Here is a 20,309-nt window from a genome sequence, read left to right as displayed (position 1 = left end):
GTCACAGAATTGTGTTCATCATCACCAAAATGGTCACCCGCTAACAAGCCCATTACTTGTCCTGGTTCGTTACCGAGGACCAAATCCAATATGGCCTCCCCTCTGGTCGGACAATCTACATACTGAGTTAGAAAAGCTTCCTGAACACACTGCACAATCACTTCCCCGTCCAATCTACTTGATCTAAAGAGCTTCCAATCAATATTTGGGAAGTTGAAATCACCCATGACGAATATCCTGTGGCTTCTGCACCTTTCCAAAATTTGTTTACCAATCTGTTTCTCCACATCTCTGCTGCTATGAATGTCCTGGACCATTGAAGTGTTCCCCAACAGGTAAGGGGCACACCGGTATGTTAATTGATGTGCAGTCGCCATACATCCGTTCTGTAGCATCTGCTCGGTTTCACCAAAGTACCATGCCTCAAAGCATCCTTGCCTGCAGCGTGTTTTTATTTTTAGTTTAGCGTCAGTCTAAACATTATGGCACAGACACAGCACACAGGGACTAACACCTTCAACAAATTATCTAGGTTGACACTAATTGTTAAAGTTCACCTGAGAGTGTAACTATGAAAAGAAAATTTTGCGATTTACATAAGAAAGAAATGAACCTAACGTAGTCATTCTAACAGATGGAAGACTTAACAAACAATCAAGTTATTTTTCAATGTATAATTTCAGTTACATCACACTGTAACCATTTGTTATAAATTCTGTATCTTACAACTGTGTACTCCACAAACACCTGATGAAGGAGCAGCTCTCCAAAAGCTAATGCTTCCGATTAAACCTGTTGGATTATGACCTGGTGTTGTGCGATTTTTAACTTCATATTAGAATGCGGATCTCACAATTAAAACAGAGATGAGGAAGCATTTATTCTCTCAGACAGTTCTGCATCTGTATTATTTCTTGTCGCAGAAGGCTGTTGAGGAAGGGTCATTAGGTGTACCCAGGTTGAGATTGGCAGATCTTCAAGCAGCAAAGACATCAAGTGTTACGGTTCGGCAAGACAGGAAAAAAACGGGCGTGAGCAATGATCCGTTTTGCAGCAAGAACGAGGTGAAAAAGTACAAACTACAGAGTGATGGGGAAAGAATGGGTCAGGAACACTGGGATGGGAGAGGCTTAATGCTTTCTTTCTTTGCTGTAACTGGACACTGGTGTTGAAGTCTGAAATGGGACAATATCAGCCAAGTGGGTGAAATCTTACTTTCTGCTTGTTTTCTCCAGAGGCCTGCGTCACTCTTGGGGAAATGTGTCTGCGTGCTTAAGACTGTGGGTAAAAATGGGATTCACTGCTGCTTCATTCAGCCACACGGGTATTAGAACGAAACGTCTGTTAATGACATGTGTTTAAAGACTCTTGCAATCATTTCATGTTTATGCTGCATTAATCTGCGGTTATTGATCCACAGTTTAGATTCAGTCCCTGCAGTTAACTTGCTGACTTCTCCAGTTTTTTCATAGTTCAATGTGATGCATCAAGTGTGTGTATAACGAGAGGGAGCTTGTTTCCCACATCTTTTGTTTATATGTGTCTTATGGCCAGCCTTCACCAATGGTTAGAGCAAGGGGAAAGGATGAGACCGATGTGTAAGTCTGTCCGTGCCCATGCACGGCACCCACATCGGTAATTCTCTACTGTGCATTTACAGCCAGTTATTGGGGGCTCCTACACCCAGCCCCTGCCACTTTTGAAAGATCTCCATTGTTTCGTGCTGTCTCTCTGTGCTCTTTTCACCAAGGTGAATCACTTCTACCCAACCTGCTACAGATTTCATCTGACAAAACACTTATTAAGAATCCCACTGCATAAACATGCACCTCGCATCTCACGTTATTTGGTTTTCCTGGATCTCTTTCAGACAATAAAAGTTCACGGTAATTGACTTGGAAAAGAAAATGGAGTTCCTTTTAACTATTCCAACTCAATCTACATTTCAATGCAGTTTAGGCAACAAAATCAAATTATTCTTTGAAACTTTATAATAGCGTCGATGCATATAAACACACTATTGGAGTTCCAATTTCAATAAGACAGATGTGATCATCCAAAAACAGCAACATTGAAAATAGTCAGTAACAGCGACGAGAATGGGATTCGAACCCACGCGTGCAGAGCACAATGGATTAGCAGTCCATCGCCTTAACCTCTCGGCCACCTCGTCAGCTGTGCGCGCGTTTGTCTGATCTTATGAATAAGTGAATTGCGTAAATTATGCACACCATAGCTATTTCTCCTTGGTATTGGTGAAATGATAAATAGCACAGTATGGTTCCAAGAGTATCGTCTGACCTCTGGGTGTGGGGCAAGCGCACTCCCACTGTGACACTCTGCTCACAGTGATCAGAGCAAAAATGAAGAAATGACTATGCAACAAGATCTGTTGAATTCTGTGAAGATTTGAAGTCAATGGAGTGGAGAGCCGGTGACAGCAGGAGATGTAAAGTTGTGTGTGAGGAATCGTTTTACAAACTGGAGGAGAGTGCATACTGCTCAGTGTCATTATTGGGAACATCTTTCTTCTGCTCAGATATTTTTGACACGCCCTTGTGTACAGGACAGACAATTTCAAAATCCTAAATAAGGCTAAACTGACAACTAAATTCAACAATGCAAAAACCTTGATGTGTATCATTTTCCTGGGCTGTACGACACCAAGTCACTGTATGATCACAGCAACACAGTGAGCAAATGTCAGAAGGAAAATGAGTGCAGTTCCAGAGCGCATGCTGGGAGCAGCAGTTGACACACGGGGAAGTGCATTTCCCATAACATGAACTCTTCCCAAATAGCAGACTGTGGTGGAAGAATTCAGAGTGGTTTACACTTTGGAATTTGATGCCAGAGACACAATGGAGATCTATCATTGAGTCTGTTCAAGATGACGATTTTAACATTTCTACCGATGAAAAACAAAATAAAAGGCTCATGGGTCAGGGAATGCAAATGTTGAATTTGTACATTTCAACAAACTACCCATCTTTGCAATGAGTAGCTCACCACATTCCTCAAACGGGGTCAGAACCACTGGTGAAGAAGATCGCATCATGCCAGTCAACAGCTATGGAATCAGAGAAGCTCGGTTCCTTACCGTTAAGGTACAGCCAGGAATGTGGAGGTAAGCATTAATGTGTCGCTTCAATGCTGCAGGTGACGAGTGCAAGGTATCCCTGTGCCAGTATCGTGGGCTGTGCTCTGCCGAAGTCTTAAGTTTGAGCATCACATGGAGCAGCTTCGATTTGTCGTCGTGTTCAGAGGTACGGATGGAAGGTGATATTGAGCAAAGTCAAGTTTATGGAAAAGTACCAGTTTTTGTGGATTGAGAAACGACCTTTTCTGGATAATGACACCTTGATCAACAAACATACTACAAATATTTAAAACTTGAAGAGACAAGTGTGGGGAGAGAGCCGAAGGTGATTTATTAGTAGATGGATGACGTTTCCCATGTGCACTGCGATAAATTCCGAGAAAACCGATGTTGATCTGGTTTCATGTTATGCGGTTTGTTGCAAACTCGCAATGGTCATTGTAATAATCAAAAAAAAAAATAGACTGATCGCATAGGACCGTCAATTTTAGTCTGAGCATCTTTCAGCTGAATTGGTGTGCTGCAGAAAAGTACAGAGGGTTAAAAATACAAAAAAGACAGGGTCTACTTGGTGGTGGAGATAAGAAAGTGTGATATACACCCAATATCATATGAATGTGATCAAATGTTTAAAATAGGTGTTGCGTCTTCAAGTGACGATTCAATTGCTACCCATTAGGATGCAACTTCTGCCTGCAGTTATTTTATGATATCAGCCCCATTTAGAATGCTTCACCGTGAATAATACGCTACACCTTTCAAATCCATGAACTTTTTATACTCAGTCTTATTCAGCTGAACGTGTTCATGAAATGGCCTTTGTGTCTGAAAACAATTAACTTCGAAATTAAACCACACCCACACGTTTTCTTTCTTTCACTGTTAAATTCCTTCCTTGTCCGTTTGTTCGTGCGTCTTTTAAAACACTACTAAATCAGAAATGTACGTTTTATTTCTGGAAAGTCATTCAGGATTTCAGTAACTTTATTGAGTGGAAGAAACTCTCATCCAATCTTTTCTTAATCATTCACTAATAGTTTTGAAGCTCTAACTAAAGTTGTTGCTTGACTCGAAAGAGGGAATTTCCCCGATTTAGTCACTTCAAACCACACATTATGTGAAAATCTCTTTTGTTTGCTTTTAAACTTGAGTGTTTCTCGTCCAGCATTTCCACAACTCGTGAATAAACTCCTTCATTCTGTCTATCATGCCGATGAAACCATTTCTATTCTTTCTGATGTCTTTATGTCTCGGGAAACCCCATCTCTGGGCTTCCTAATATCTTGATATTCAGTAAGCAGTGTCTGTGCCTTTTCTAACCTCTTCACATGTCTTTGATGGAGAATGAGGACAAGGATTACACACAAAGCTCCCACTGAGGGTGACCGAAAGATTTCACAGTTACGTGATGAACTCTTTGCTTTTTAAATATAATTTCTCAAAATCTCCATGACCCGAGTGAGTCTCAGCTATTTCTGAATGGTAACTGAAGTTCAAATACATCACAGTCGAGCTCTCGTCATCCCAGTGCAGACTGATTCTGGACAGTAAATATCATTACGAAATGCCACAGTGGATCTGAAATCAACACTTTCTACATAGTAATTATCGTAGCTATTGTTACGTATGTCCGTGTTCTTGCCCACTTTGTTAATCAATTCATGTGTCCCTGTATTGAGTTTTACTGAATTATTAATTTGTGAGAGGAGACATTCCCTTCACCTCTTAATCGAAACTCCATGGAGCATTGAATAATTGTACTTATATGCTTCCAGAGGATAGTCCTGCCATTACTGCGATGTATCAGTAAACTTTCTCCACGTATTCTCGACGGCAAGGATTTCCTTCGACAGTTTAGGAGATCATTACAGCACTGAAGCCCATGTATGCGTTCATTCAAACTAAAGCAGTTGCAGCAAGGGTTTCAGATTAAGATTTTGCAATCTGCTTGCATTGCTTGTCCTAATTCCAAATTGTGGTATGTTTGTGAATGATAGCATTTTCGGAATCTTGAGCAATGACATTTAAATTTTGCCAGAACACTATCATTCACTGTTCTCCCTTTCCCTTATGGTTCTCCATTTAATATCCTGTATTTGTTCAGTTTATCTTACTGTTTCAACAATTCAAACAATCTCGCTCCTGATTACCAATCTGAGAGAATACCATAATTTTGTTAATTTATATACTGTGCAGCTGTAGGGCACGGTGACCAAGTGGAAAGGCATTGGTCACGTGAACCAAGTAGCAGTAGCGGGCTGGTGCAATCTGGCCATTCGATCGTAGTCATATTCAAAACATTTAACATAATCTTGAGCCAAATCATATTCGTAGAAAATAAGAAAACAAAGCGAAGGTACCGCCGATGTTGAAAATCAAACAAAAACAGTGGTCGCTGGAAAAGTTCAGAAAGTCTGCCAGAATCTGTGGTGGGATGGACCCAGTGGATCTGAAACGTTAACTGTGATTCATCTGCACAAATGCTGCCAGCTTTGCTGAGGTTTTACTGCAATTTCTGTTTATTTTTGAGATTGGCAGATGTTGCAGCACGTTATGAGAACGGTGCTTTCTGGAGGCAAACAGACAGCACGGACCTGGTAATGTGAAATGAAACCACAATAATGAATGAATCGAAAGTGTGAAGCTGGAAAAGCACAGCAGGTCAGGCAGCATCCGAGGAGCAGGAGAATGGACGTTTCAGGCGTAAGCCCTTCATCAGGAATGAGGCTTGTGAGTCAGCGTGAGGTACACTGTTGAAGCCAGGCGCCAACTCGCAGACAACTCTTCCTACTTCTCCGATCACAGCCTCACCTCCCATCATCTCCCAGACAATCACAATCTCATCACGTCTGGGGAATCATCCATCCACAGTCTCCAACCTCATTTTACATGAACCCCACACTCCGCATTTCTACCTCGGTTCTTAATTCTTCTGTCTCAGACTGCGCCTGTCCGACCCGACTCATCTCTTCCTATCTCAAAACCTTCCTATCTCCCCAGTCCAGGAAATCCCCACCTACGTTCGTGACACCACCTATGCACTTCATGCCTCCAACACGTTTGTTTCGCTGGCCCACAATGCGTCATCTTAACCTTGGACGTCCAGTCCCTGTACACATCCATCTGCCATGACGAATGTCTCCATGCCCTCTGTTTCTTCGTCTCACCCCATCCCAACTAGTACCCTTCCACCGACACCCTGCTCCACCTGGCTGAACTAGTCCTCAACCTCAGCAACTTCTCCTTCCAATCCTCCCATTTTCTCCAAACCAAAGGGGTCGTCATGGGCACCCGCATTTGACCTAGCTATGCCTGCTTCTTTGTCAGATACGTGGAATTGCCCGTCTTTCGCAGTTACACTGGCACCTCTTTCCACCTGTTCCTCCACTACTTTGATGAATGCATTGGCGCCACTGCATGATCCCACGAGGAGTTTGAACAGTTCGTCCAACGTTACCAACACTTTTCAGCCCGACCTCAAATTCATCTGGTTCATCTTGGCAAATTCCCTCCCCTCCCCGGGCTCGTCTATCAACATCTCAAGGGAATGACTAATTACAGATATATACAGCAAGCCCACCAACTCCCACAGCTACCAATACTACACCTCCTCCCAACACACTTTGTGTAAAAACGCCATCCCTTATTCCCAATTCCTCCGCCTTCACCACATCTTTTCCCAGGATGACCAATTCCACATCAGAAAGTCCCAGTTGGTTTCCTTCTTCCATAATCGCAAATTCCCTTCCCACGTGATTGACGATGCCCTCCACTGTATCTCCTCCACTTCACACACCACCGTCCTTGAACCCGACCCCTCCCGCAACAAGGACAGAACCCCATGGTCCTCAACTTTTACCCCACGAACCTCCGTATAAAACACATCATACTCCACCACTTCTGCCATCTCCAAACAGACCCCACCATCAGATATACATTTCCCTCCCAACCGCTATTATGATTCTGAAAAGGCCATTCCCTCTCAGAATCCCCCAACGGGTCTAAAACCCCCAATAAGCCCACACTCCACTACTGGCCTCTTTCGATGCCACCGCAGGAAGGGTAAAACCAGCATCCACACCACTCCACTCATCTCCGTACAAGGCCCCAAGAGATCCTTCCACGTCCGTTAGAAATTCACCTATACCGCTTTCAATGTCATCTACTGCATCCGTTGCACTCAGTGTGGTTTCCTCCACGTCAGGGGGAGAGGACACCTTCTTGCAGATCATTTCAGAGAATATCTCTGGGACACCCGGACCCACCAACTTCACCATCCCGTGACGGAGCACTTCAACTCCCCTTCCCACTCCATCAAAGACGTACAGGTCCTGGGCCTCCTTCACCGCCAAACCATAACCAGCCGATACCTGGAGGAGGAACGCCGTACATTCCACCTTGGGACTCTGTCACCTCACGGGATAAGTCTGGATTTGAACAGTGTCTCTTTCTCTTCCTCCAAGTCCTAAGCCTCAAACTTGGCACCGCCAACTGGGTCTATTCTATCACTGCTCCTTCTAACCTATCAACTTCTCCCGCACCTTCATCCAACTATCGCTTTCCCAGCTAACTCCCCCCAACCCCAAACCCCTAACATTTATCTCTCAGTCCCGTATCACATGCCTTATTGCTGGTGAAGGGCTTATGCTTGAAACGTGGACACTCTTGCTCTTCGGAAGCTGACTGACCTGCTGTGCTTTTCCAGCACCACACTCCCGACTCTGATCTCCAGCATCTGCAGTCCTAACTTTCTCCTAGGAATAATCAATGACGTCGGAGTGAAGATTCCACTGGATTGCAGTGATCACAGTGTGACTGAGTTTTGCGTTTATTTTGGGTGAGGGCAGGCTGGATCTGAGACGAGCGCTTAACACCTAAACAACGGGAATGGTATCAGATAACGAAGTTAGGGCAGGCTGAAGTGAAGTGGAAAATTCTGTCAGATCAGTACAACAGCATCATATCACCCAGACTGTTAAAGACATGCAGAAGGAGCAAATCAATTTCAGTGCAGGCACAATGACAGGTAAAGTGGAAAGGAGAAAATACAACACACTGAGATGGAGTGGAATTAGTTATGAGAAAGGGTTCAATATTTAAGCTATTTTACACACAGACTGCCTACACATTGGAAAAAAGGAATTTCCAGCAGTGTAACATCGATATTTGCCTGCGACATTACAATTCCGAGAGACACTGACATATTATCTTCTGTAGCAGCGTGGCCAAGTGAAAGTATGATCGGCCCATCAATCAGAATTTAGTACTTCAAAGCTCTCCTCTGCACTGTACAACCTAGTTGCTGCTCCTGTAGTCAGATCTCAATCGCTTCACAGTGTATCTTTTTTCTGCTTCCTGCCTCACGTAAACGCTTGAAACCTGTTCCAAAATCCAGTGTTTCCGCTTTAACCAATATTTTGTAATTCCCGAGCTGACACAGGTGCCAGTGACCAATTAGACTTTTCGAGCGCTCTCACTCTGGTGTGATCTGAATGATAAAGTGCACTGTATCTGATCCGCAGGACACACTGCAGAATTTCCCCACACGGGATGGTGCTGTTTGTCCCATCCCCGCGGACTGAGCTGCCTCCATTGTTAGAGCTGTCTCCATTGGTAGAATATCACACACTAACAGTGAATATCTTTTGATGTCATCCTCGAAGGTGCATGCTACAAAAAGCTGAAGACTGCGGGAAACCGCTGTGGTCAGTGCTAACACAGAGGCCAGCGGGAGCCTGGTGGGCTCATAAACCAGAAATCAATGGATAAAAAGATTCTCTTTTTAGAAGAATCCGATTCAGACCATCGTCTTAACACCTCCTGGGGAGAAAATGGATGTGGGAGAGTGGACAATCTCAACTGGTTCCAGCATTTACAATCTTGGTCCGTGTGACAACAAAAGCAGAAACCTGGATTTTTTTATCTTGCTTTTGAAAAACAGGTGAGTAAATTTTGATGATATTTCTTCCTGGTGTTCATGAAATGATCAAGAGCAGAGTACGGTTCCCTGAGTATTGTCTGACTTCTGGGATATGGACTGTGATATTCTGCTCACATGATCTGAACACAGACACAGAAATGAGTCAGTGACAAGATCTGCTGAATCAGATTCCATGAAGAACAGAAGCCGCTGTAATGAAAAGAGCCATAAGAGCGGGAATGTAGCAAATTGTTTCTAGAGGTCAATATCTGTACAAGTAGACTGACGCAGCGTTGGGTGTTGTTGTACTGCATCCTTACTATAATGGTGCAAAAGCACAGAACTTTTGTATCGATTGGCTCATCTGAAGCATGCTTGAGCCTTCAGCGAGAGGTCGATCAATTGAAAGCATTCTCTGAAATTTTCCTTAACAATGCGCTGTTTTGTTACTTTGACAGTAAGAGCTGTTTTTGAACACATCGTCTCCACATCAGCCTCTTGCTCCCAGTAAACACTCCAGACCAGCGTACATCACTTTCATTCCGACACAGCCACATGTCTTATTCTAATTCCCTCTGTGATAATTAGAATTGACAATATAATTCTCTGAGATGCAGCAATGTAGAATGAAGTTGACAGAGTAGTGAACAAATTAGAACAAAGAACAGAGAAAATTTACAGCCAATTGGACGTCGAAGCCTGAGCTGATCCAAATCCATTGTCTAAACCTTTCACCCAATTCCAAAGCATCTGTATCCCTCTGCACTCTTCCGACACATGCACCTGTCCAGGCACACCGGAAATGAATCTACCGTGCCTGCGTTTAATACCTCTGCTGGCAACACGTTCCAGGCACCTAACACCCTCGGTGTAAAATACTTCCAATGACTATATCTCTTAAACCTTTCAACTTTCACCTTGAACACGTGACCTCTCATTATTGAATCCCTCATCTTGGGAAAAAGCTTATCTCTATCCACCCTGGCTATACCCTTCATGATTTTGTAGACGTCAATCAGGTCCCCCTCAATCTCGTTTTTTCTAATGAAAACAAACGGAACCTACTCAACCTCTCTTCAGAGCTATCATCTTCCATACGTGGCAACATCGTCATAATCCTTCTCTGCACACTCTCCTAAACGTCCACATCGTTTTGGTAATTTGGCAACCAGAACTGTACACAGCATTCTAAATGCGGTTGAACCAAAATCTTGTACATTTTAGCATGACCTTCCAGCTCTTATAATCAATGCCTGGTCCGATGAAAGCAAGCATGCCATATGCCTTCTTGTCCACTCGATCCACCTGTGCAGCCACCTTCAGGGTACAAAGAACCTGAATTCCCACATCTCTCTGCTCAGCAATTTTACCCAAGGCTCTTCCGTTTACCGTATACTTGGCTCGAGAATTAGACTTCCCAAAATGCATCAACTCACATTTGCCTGGATACAACTCCATCTGCCAATTCTCCGCTCAACTCTCCTGTCTATCTATATTCTCCTTCATTCTTTGACAGTCCCCTATGCTTTCTGCTAATCCACCAATCTTCGTGTCATCTGCAATTGTAATGGCGATATTTCGGCTTTCAACCCTTGGAGACTGGAGCATGGCAGCTGCAGGCAATTAGATTCGATGAATAAAATCTGGAATATAAACCCGCTCAGAGGAAGAATGACAAAAAGTTTTACTTTGCTGAAAACCCATTCATTCATCTCCCTTCAAAAGGGAAATCTGTCGTCCTTAACGAGACCTGCCAACATATAACTACAGACCAACAATAGTACGGTTCACCCATAAATTCCCTCTGACTCATGTTCAAGGAGATTTAAGGATGAACAACAAATGTTGTTCAGGCTATGATGGCCACACGCCGTGGGAGAATAAGGAAGGATAAAAAAGATGCATGGATGACGGGGAAAAATGGGAATCGTCTCAGCGTGGTCTCAAATTCAGCTGATTATCCAAACTAAATAGAGAGAATGATACCCACGCCTCCATGAAGTCAGGTCCATGGGGGCGGGGTCTGTAGGAAGGGATTCAATTACCCGCTGAAATGTAAACTCACTTTCTCAGTCGCAATGTGGGCAGGTCATTCACCACTCCCCTATGTGAGAAGGAATCAGTCAGGAGACCAACCTGCAGAGTCACCATCAGGTTTACAAATGATAGCAAGGGTCCGATTCTGCTGTTATTGCAGGTGTTCATCCTATCCAGCAATGAACCATGCTTGGATGCCTGATTCCAGAGGAGTACCATTGTTTCCTGATGTAAATCAATAATTCAAACTTAATTGTAGGAGTCATGTTTAGATGTTTACAGACTATGCAACAATTGGTCGTGTAGGTGACTGTGATGAATGATATCAGGGATCGCAGGGATGTATCAATCAGGTGGAAAGGAAAAACGGCGAATGGAATTGAATCCAAACCAATAAGTGGTAATGTATTGGGACAGTTGAAACAATAGCAGTGAGGATTCTGAGTGGTGTACAGGAACAAAGAGATTTTGGAGTAGATATTCACAGATCTCTGAAGATTGTTGGACAGGGAGATCAGTTGTACGAGAGGCTCTTTGTTGACCACAGTCTGAGAATGATATTCCATTCTTTAGCAAACGCCAGTTTCGGAAACAACTGAAGGAATGAGCACAAGTCTGGTCAATGCGATAATCAATATTTTTCAAAATTGTAAAATAAAATGTGGAGGGCTCGAGTGTAACTCTTTGTCCATCAAGACCGCTTCACCACTCAATGAATTTACCACTGCTTCCTCTCCAAGTCATGCTGGTATGTGCCTTGGAGGGTAATTCATAAATGGTGACGTTTCAGTGCATCTTCAACCTTGTCGTTATAGTCGGTACAGTCTTTGAGCGAGGTAAAAACAATGACTGCGGATGTTGGAAACTAGATTCTGGATTAGTGGTGCTGGAAGATCACAGCAGTTCAGGCAGCATCCAAGGAGCTTCGAAATCGACGTTTCGGGCAAAAGCCCGTCTTTGAGCTTTGAAGGTTCTGTCAACAAAGCCTGGGTGACTTACTTCAGTGAATATTCTATTTGGCGCACTCTGCTGCAATTGTGCCTCAGCAGTTAAGCGAATAACTATTCAGGCGTTGAACAATGTACAGTTAAATGACTGTATTGTCGTGGAGGGTGTCCAGTTCCTTCAGTGGTATTTCAGCGGCTCCCACCTCGGCAAATGGAGAGAGTTCTGTTAAACATCTAGTTTGTGCGTTGCGGACGATGTAGGCTTCACAGAGACAAGGGTTGAGTTAATAATCAAACAAAGTCGACCGACGGACATGTTTTTGTCGTCAATTTCTTTTATGCGCGATCAGGTTCCATTTCTCCTAAATATTAGCTGTCAGGACGACTACACGGAGTAATTCAGTTACAATGAAGCCATTGAATGTCAATCGAATATGTTTAGATTCTCATTTGTCACACTTGTCATTGCTGTATTTGGTCCTTTTGTGGATCAATCCGATTCCAATCCCTTTCTGATTTCAAGGTCCAATTCCCATCTGCGCCTGAATTTTCAACCCATTTCATTACCGAAATTTCTCCACCTGCCTTAATAATATGTAAGGACGCTGCAGGGGACAGCAGAGACTTACGAGGATGTTGCCAACTCTGTATAAAATGGACCTTCGTGCAATAATTGGTTAGGCTGGGATTATTCTCCTCGAAACAAAGGAGGTGGAGGGGTGTTCTATAATCATATAACACCAATTATACACGTTCAATATTGGTGGAATCTTGACAGGGTAGATACGGACAGGTGGTTTGCCCCATGCTGTGAGGAGCGCACCAGAGGACATAATCTCAGAATTAGATATTGCCCATTTAATTCAGAAATGAGGAGTCATCTCTTTGCTCAGGGGCCAAATAATCTGTGCCATCTGTGTCGTTGGGTGTTTTCAAACTGTGCCAGATAGTTAATCAGAAAGATGATGAAAATTTGTCGAGGTAAGTGAGCAGAAAGGAGTTAAAGATTATCTGATTAACCATGAGTTCGTTGAATGGTGGGGCAGACTCCAAGGGCTGAATGGCAAACTTCCACTTGTTTACCATTTGTCTAACGTCTTATTTTATTCATAAATTCAGAATTGTGGGTGGATGGGATGAAGTGATAGAAAAGGTTTACTAAACAGATCAGACAGATCAGGAAAAAGGTTCATAAACTCAGGAAGTCGAAATTACTGTGACTTGGGGATAACAAATGACACTGGGCACACCACAGGTGGCTGTGTACAGAAGTTGTGAATGCTGAAGAAAGTTGGTAGACCTTGTACTGGTGGCAAGTCAGTGATCACGCTGGATGATGGATCATTGTATGATTCACACACAGCAGAAATTTGTGAAAGAATGAAAGGTTCGTTTCATTGGAGAGGTTTCCTGCGGTTCCAATTCCGAGTGACTGGTTGAAATACTGATCAGATCATTGTGTGAAGTGTTAGGTTAAGATACTCATGAACAACCCCACTGGATAAACTTGTGCTCCCGATCTCTTGTTATTTGTTTTTCTTTCTTTCGATGCAAATTCATAGAAAGACAAGATGGAATGTAGGACGGAAAGAAAAATGCGTTCCTTCTCATTCCACCAAGTTAATCGTCAATTGAATAGAATGACTGCTCTCACTTTTCATTTCGACTTTAATGTGGTGTCGATTATTTTTGAGTCTGCCGTGCAGTGAAGGGCAAGAACAAGATTCTCGATCCACTGTATACCAGACGTGTGAGGTGCCAATAAAAACTGCTGGAGCGGTTTGTGAAGTTAGCAAACAGAGTGTGACTCGAAATCGTGAATGAGGAGCACAGCAGTATAATAACCCAACACCATAATCGTTCAGTCTTCGCAGCACATTTTGTAGAGGAGTGATATGTCACCTCATCAGGTTACATGTGGTGAAAGTAAAGGCTGAGAAATGTGGGCGGCACGGTGGCTAGCACTGCTGCCTCACAGCGCCAGAGACCCAGATTCAATTCCCGCCTCAGGCGACTGACTGTGTGGAGTTTGCACGTTCGCCCCGTGTCTGCGTGGGTTTCCTCCGGGTGCTCCGGTTTCCTCCCACAGTCCAAAAATGTGCAAGTCAGGTGAATTGGCCATGCTAAATTGCCCGTAGTGTTAGGTAAAGGGCAATTTGACCCTGGTAACTCAGCCTCATCAACCCAAATTCAATGTCTCGAAACGCTACTCTGTGCATTACAATCTGATTCGTGCTGCGGGAAATGTTTCTGCACTCATATTTGAATGTTTTTACGCTGTTTCTCCTTCACTTTCCTGCTTCCAATTAACACTTCAATTCGAAACAAGTCTGCCGAAAGTTTTTCATTCCAACACAGTAACAAGGTGCAGTTTTCAGAAGTCAGGTGTTTGTGCTTTCACTGACACTCTGCCTCCCTGAGAGCTGCTGTTATTCCCCACTTGATTCAGGCAGCACTGTCCTTCCCGTGACATGCCCCATCGAGAATGGAAGGACAAGTATCAATACCCGAACTTGGGAATGGAGCGACAGTTTAAAAATATTTACACAGTCCCCAGTGGAGAATTGAGCCCTGTGACAGGCGGGGACACAAACCATTATACTTCCGAGAACAAGAGTGTCAAAGGAGGCCCTTCAACCAATTGTGGCGACACTTGTCAAAAACAACTGCCTAATGAACTGAATCCCATTTCACAATGTTTATCCCCAGCCTTATATGTCTTGGCATCACAAGTTCAAATCTGAATGTTTGTTCAGGTTCTAAGGGTTTTTGCCGCTCTGAAAAATGCAGACAGTGTATTCCAAATTCCAACCACCTCCTGGCTGATAAAGCAGTTTCGACCATCTTCTCAAACCATTCTGCCTTTCTCCTTAAATCGCTGGCCCCTGCTAATCGATCGCTCTATCAATGGGAAACTCGTTCAGTCAACCCTGTCCATACCCGAACTCAATCATGTCTCCTCTACATCTCATTTGCACTGCGACAAACACTCCACTCTGTCCTCTCTATCTTCACAACTGAAACTCTTCATCCCAAACAATATCCCGGTAAATATCTCCTGCAATTTTCTCAGTGTGATCACATCCCTGCTATAATGTGACTTGCAAAACTGCACACAACACTCTTGCTTGAGCCTAAAGAACATTTGTTTTAAAATTTCTATATTATTATGAGGGCGATTCTGGCTAAGCAGAATTTATTACCCATTCTGAATTGCCCAGAGGGCAATTGAGACTCAACCATATTGTTATGAGTCTGAAGTCACATGCAGGCCTGACCAAGTAAAGACAGCAGGTTCCTTCCTGAAATGACATCAGTGAACCAGATTTTTTTTTCAACAATTGTCAATGGATATATAGTAATCATTAGATTCTTCATCGCAGATATTTGCTGAATCCAAATTTTACAATATGGCATGGTGGGGCTCAAGCCCGAGTACTCAGACTATTACCTCGGTGTCTCGATTATGAGTCCTGTGAAATTACCACAAGAGCAACACAGAAAGCCATAAAAGCTGATCTTTTCCAGTAAAATCTATTTTCCCCAAATCTGTCCTGGGTCTTTTCCATGAGCCTGACTGTCCAATTGTCTCTGTCCTCTGTCAGTAAAAGCTGCTACATGCGGATTGATTTCACAACCGCGGTATTCAAATGGATTGACTTGTTTGGAGGTCCCGATGGTGGGATTGGGGCCCGTTCACCCAGCAAAAGTGACCGCAGCACAGACAGAACAGTATGAATGTGAAAGAGAGTGATAGATTGTGCATTGCCTCAGAGAAATGGGAGGAGGGACGGAAAGGAGGTTTAACGATCGTGGGAAGGAGAGAAATCTCCAACAACGGGTGTGTTTGAATCCTGATATATGAAACGCAGAGATGTGAGAGAGCGGAATTTGAAGGTAAAACAATTAATTTCTTACCATGTGTCAAATAAAGGACAACCGAGAGAAAACTTAGTGCCGTGATTTGGTTTCAAATCGAGATTGCTGTGGTCACAATGCAAAATACCGACAACCACGATCACAGCAACAACAGAACAGGATGCTTGCAAGCAGCAATAAGTATACTAGCAGAGGAAATGATCGGAAAAACAGCAAATGTACAATATCAGTACTCAGCGAACAGTGACAGGCATGTGGGAACTGAGAATGAGTTGAATCTTTAAATTCGATGTCTTCAGAGGCTGTGGAGATACTTGAATGAGAATGTTGAAAACTGAGATTGATAGATTTCGCCAAACATCAAAGACTCTGGGGACAGTACAGGATATTTTAGCAGTGGCATTTTAGCTCAACATCGGCGACTTCACAAGCTTCCTCAAGGCAATAACCAGTGTTGCAGATTATCCCAGTTCACAGCCTCGGAATCAGGGAAACTGTGGCACAGCCTCCCAGATCCAACCGGAAATGGGGATGGGATGAGAGCGCGATGAAACTCTCTGGTTCCAGTGATGCAATAGGTGACAGTGGGGTCCTTCTATGATGGTATAGAGGCGCATGAAAATTCCTAGGTTGAGTATGGTCCTGATCAAGGGAATAGTTGTCCCCGTTTATACTACCATAGCGATTTCCGGTGCATCTTTTGAAGACAGCTGAGTGGCACAAGTGGAGCGTGATGAGCCCTTAACTTTGCAGTGGTGGGTTTAAAAGATGATTTTGCTATTTGGATCTGTGTTTCCGATACTGGCGGTGGCAGCTACATTTGCTCGCATCTGCTCAGTATCAGTTTCTTCTACACAGTCAAGGCTTCAACCTGGAGAAGTTGGTGTTGGGGGTGATATTTTAAACTAGTCATCCTTGGCGACTGGAACACGGAAAAGGTGATGTTTACATTCGACGAATAAAACCTGAAATGCAAGACTGACCTCAGGAACAGAGATCATGATTTAAATTTCCTGCAATCTCATTCATTCATGTCCCTTATGCAGGGGATTCAACCATCTTCACCCAGTCCGGCCTACGAGAGACTCCAGGACCAGAAAAAAAACATGAGCTGACCCTTAATTCAGGAATCCCCAACGTGTGGGGAAGCAGGCTTGTCGACCCTTCCAGTCCAGACGGTACATCGGAAGCGCATCCCACCAGACCCCAGGGTATTCCCTGTCCCATAAGCCTGCATTTCCCATTGTAGTTCCCTGTAACAGGCACACCTTTGGTCAGAGGGAGAAATAAAAACGCAAACACACAGAGAATGTGCAGACTGCCCACAGACAGACACCCGAGGCTGGGATCGCACCCAGGTTTGTGGTGCAGCCAGACAGCAACGAACGAGGGGCGAAAAATAAGCGTTGTCCTGACCAGTGATACTCACACCCTGTGGGTGAATAAGGAAGAATGAAAACACATTAACAACATGGAAAACGGGATTTGTACCTGTGTGGACACAATGTGAAAGGATCGTTCACCCTGTGTAGAAAAAAGGACACTGATACCGCAGAGAAAGCAGGGCAATGTGGGAGCTGCTGGAAGGGATTCAATTAACCACAGAAATGGAAACTCATTTAATCAGTAACACTGGGGAGAGGCCGTTCACCAGTCCCGTGTGTGGGAAGGGATGACTGATCAAAACAATTTCGAGACTCCAGCAGGATTACATATCCCATCAGGTGTTCGATTATGCTGTCAATGCTGCTGTTAATCCCAACCAGATATTTGCTCCATAGCGTCAATCATAGAGTCATACAGCATGAAGGCATACAGGCCCGTCAGTGCAACCAATCCATGCTGAACATACTGCCAAACTAATCTACTCCCATCTGCCTCCTCCTGTACCCGTTGGGTGGTTATAATGCCCTTGTAGTTTTATTACTGTGTTGATAATCAAAAAAAACAGGTAATATTTTGAGAACAAAGAGTTAAGGTCCTGGCATGACAGATGGTGGAGTTTGAATTCAATAAGCACCTGGAATTGAAGAATCTCGTGATGACCTAAATCAGTTGTGTGGAAAATCCCATCTGATTCACTCATGCCAGTTCGGGAAGCAAATTGTCATATGCAGCTGCTCTTTCCCACAGGTGACTCCAGATGTATAATACCGCGGTTGACTCTTAAATGTTCCATGGGAAATAACTGATGTACTAGGCATGAATAAATTTATTTTAAAAATCCCACTTTCCCATTCATATTTGGAATCAATTGTCCATTAAATGTTGCAAACATACGCTCATCCATCACTTCCTCAGCAAGTTAATTGCACACGTAAAACACCTTCCTTAAAAAAAACCTCCCATGACTTTAAAAAATAAACTCTGTCTTTTCATCTTAAACATATGCCTTCTCACCTTGAAATCCCCATCCTGAGAAAAGGCAGCTATCGTTAACTCTAACTTGCCTCTCAATAATTCATAAACTTCTGTCAGGTTGTTGTGGTTCTGTTCGCCGAGCTGGAAATTTTTGTTGCAAACGTTTCGTCCCCTGTCTAGGTGACATCCTCAGTGTTTGGGAGCCTCCTGTGAAGCGCTTATGTGGTGTTTCCTCCGGCATTTATAGTGGCCTGTCCCTGCCGCTTCCGGTTGTCAGTTTCAGCTGTCCGCTGTAGTGGCCTGTAAATTGGGTCCAGGTCGATGTGTTTGTTGATGGAGTTTGTGGATGAGTGCCATGCTTCTAGGAATTCCCTGGCTGTTCTTTGTTTGGCTTGCCCTATAATGGTAGTGTTGTCCCAGTCGAAATCATGTTGCTTGTCGTCTGCGTGTGTGGCTACTAAGGATAGCTGGTCGTGTCGTTTCGTGGCTCGTTGATGTTCATGGATGCGGATCGTTAGCTGTCTTCCTGTTTGTCCTATACAGTGTTTTGTGCAGTCCTTGCATGGGATTTTGTACACTACATTAGTTTTGCTCATGCTGGGTATCAGGTCCTTCGTTCTGGTGAGTTGTTGTCTGAGGGTGGCTGTTGGTTTGTGTGCTGTTATAAGTCCTAGTGGTCGCAGTAGTCTGGCTGTCAGTTCTGAAATGCTCCTGATGAATGGTAGTGTGGCTCGTCCTTTGGGTTGCGGTATGTCCTCGTTCCGTTGTCATTCTCTAAGGCATCTGTTGATGAAGTTGCGCGGGTATCCGTTTTTGGCGAATACCTTGTACATGTGTTCCTCTTCCTCTTTTTGCAGTTCTGGTGTGCTGCAGTGTGCCGGACTGACAACCGGAAGCGGCAGGGACAGGCGACGAGAAATGCCGGAGGAAACACCACAGAAGCGCTTCACAGGGGGCTCCCAAGCACTGAGGATGTCACCAAGACAGGGGATGAAACGTCTGCAACAAAAATTTCCAGCTCGGCGAACAGGACCACAACAACGAGCATCCGAGCTACAAATCTTCTCCCAAATTCTGTCAGGTCGCCGTTCAAACCCCTAACCTAGAGTGAAAACAGTCTCAACTAGGAGACAGTGAGAACTGCAGATGAGAGATCAGAATCCAGAGTGTTGTGCTGGGATGCACAACAGGTCATGCAGCATTTGAGGAGCGAGAGAATCGACATTTCGGGGAAGAGCCTGATGAAGAACACTTGCGCAAAAAAAAATTCTCCTGCTCCTGGGATGCTGCCTTAGCTGTTGTGGTTTTCCAGCACCCCGATCTCGAAGCTGAAAATAGTCTCAGCTTATCCAGCCTTTCATTATAACTCAAACCTTCCACACACAGCAACATGCGTGCATACTTTTTTGAAACTGTTCCAGCTGAATAATATCATTCCTACAACTGGGCGACCGGAACTGGACATAATACTGCAGAAGAGGCCTCATCAATGTCCTGCAAAGCTTCAACATAACGTCCCGACTCCTATACACGAAGGACTGAACAATGAAGGGAAGTATGTTAAATGCCTTTGAACCACCTTATCTGTAGGTGATGAAAACTACAAGGAATTATGCACCTGCACCCCGAGCTTCCGTGTTCTTCAACACTACGCAACTTGTTGTTGTACCAAAATGCAACACATTTATCCAGACTGAACTCCATGTTACATTTTTCAGTCCAACGACTCATTGGATGAAGATCCTTTTGAAACTTCGATAATCTTCCTTACTGTCTACAATTCTGGCGTCGCCTGCAAACCTACGAATCATTCCTGCAGTGAGTTCCACTGTTTTCTCATATAGATCAATGATTCATATTTACTTGTAGTGGCCGTGATTTAGCGGTGTGCAGATCATACAACAGTTAGTCATGCAATTAACAATGAGGAAGAAAGCCGCAGACTGCAGGGAGATATTCAACAATTGGAAATAAAAATGGTGAAAGCAATTCATTCCAGGCAAGTTGGTGATAGTGAAGCAAGTTCAAACTTCAAACCAGCCGCCCTCGCTCCAGTTGTGGCACT

At 43.9% G+C, this 20,309-nt stretch overlaps 1 non-coding gene across 1 annotated transcript; it reads right to left on the bottom strand.

Annotated features, from left to right (window-relative positions):
• Positions 1 to 2,091: 2,091 nt before the first annotated feature.
• trnas-gcu (transfer RNA serine (anticodon GCU)) lies at positions 2,092 to 2,173 on the bottom strand. Its single transcript has one exon. It is a non-coding gene; the product is annotated as a tRNA-Ser (tRNA).
• Between the last annotated feature and the right edge of the window lie 18,136 nt (positions 2,174 to 20,309).

The sequence above is a fragment of the Chiloscyllium plagiosum genome, unplaced genomic scaffold (assembly GCF_037043375.1).
Source record: "Chiloscyllium plagiosum isolate Xiang-an unplaced genomic scaffold, Cpla_swu_hap1 HiC_scaffold_33, whole genome shotgun sequence".
NCBI lineage: Eukaryota > Metazoa > Chordata > Chondrichthyes > Orectolobiformes > Hemiscylliidae > Chiloscyllium > Chiloscyllium plagiosum.
Note: the sequence above shows the minus strand (reverse complement) of the source record. Positions and strands in the feature narration are given on the sequence as shown.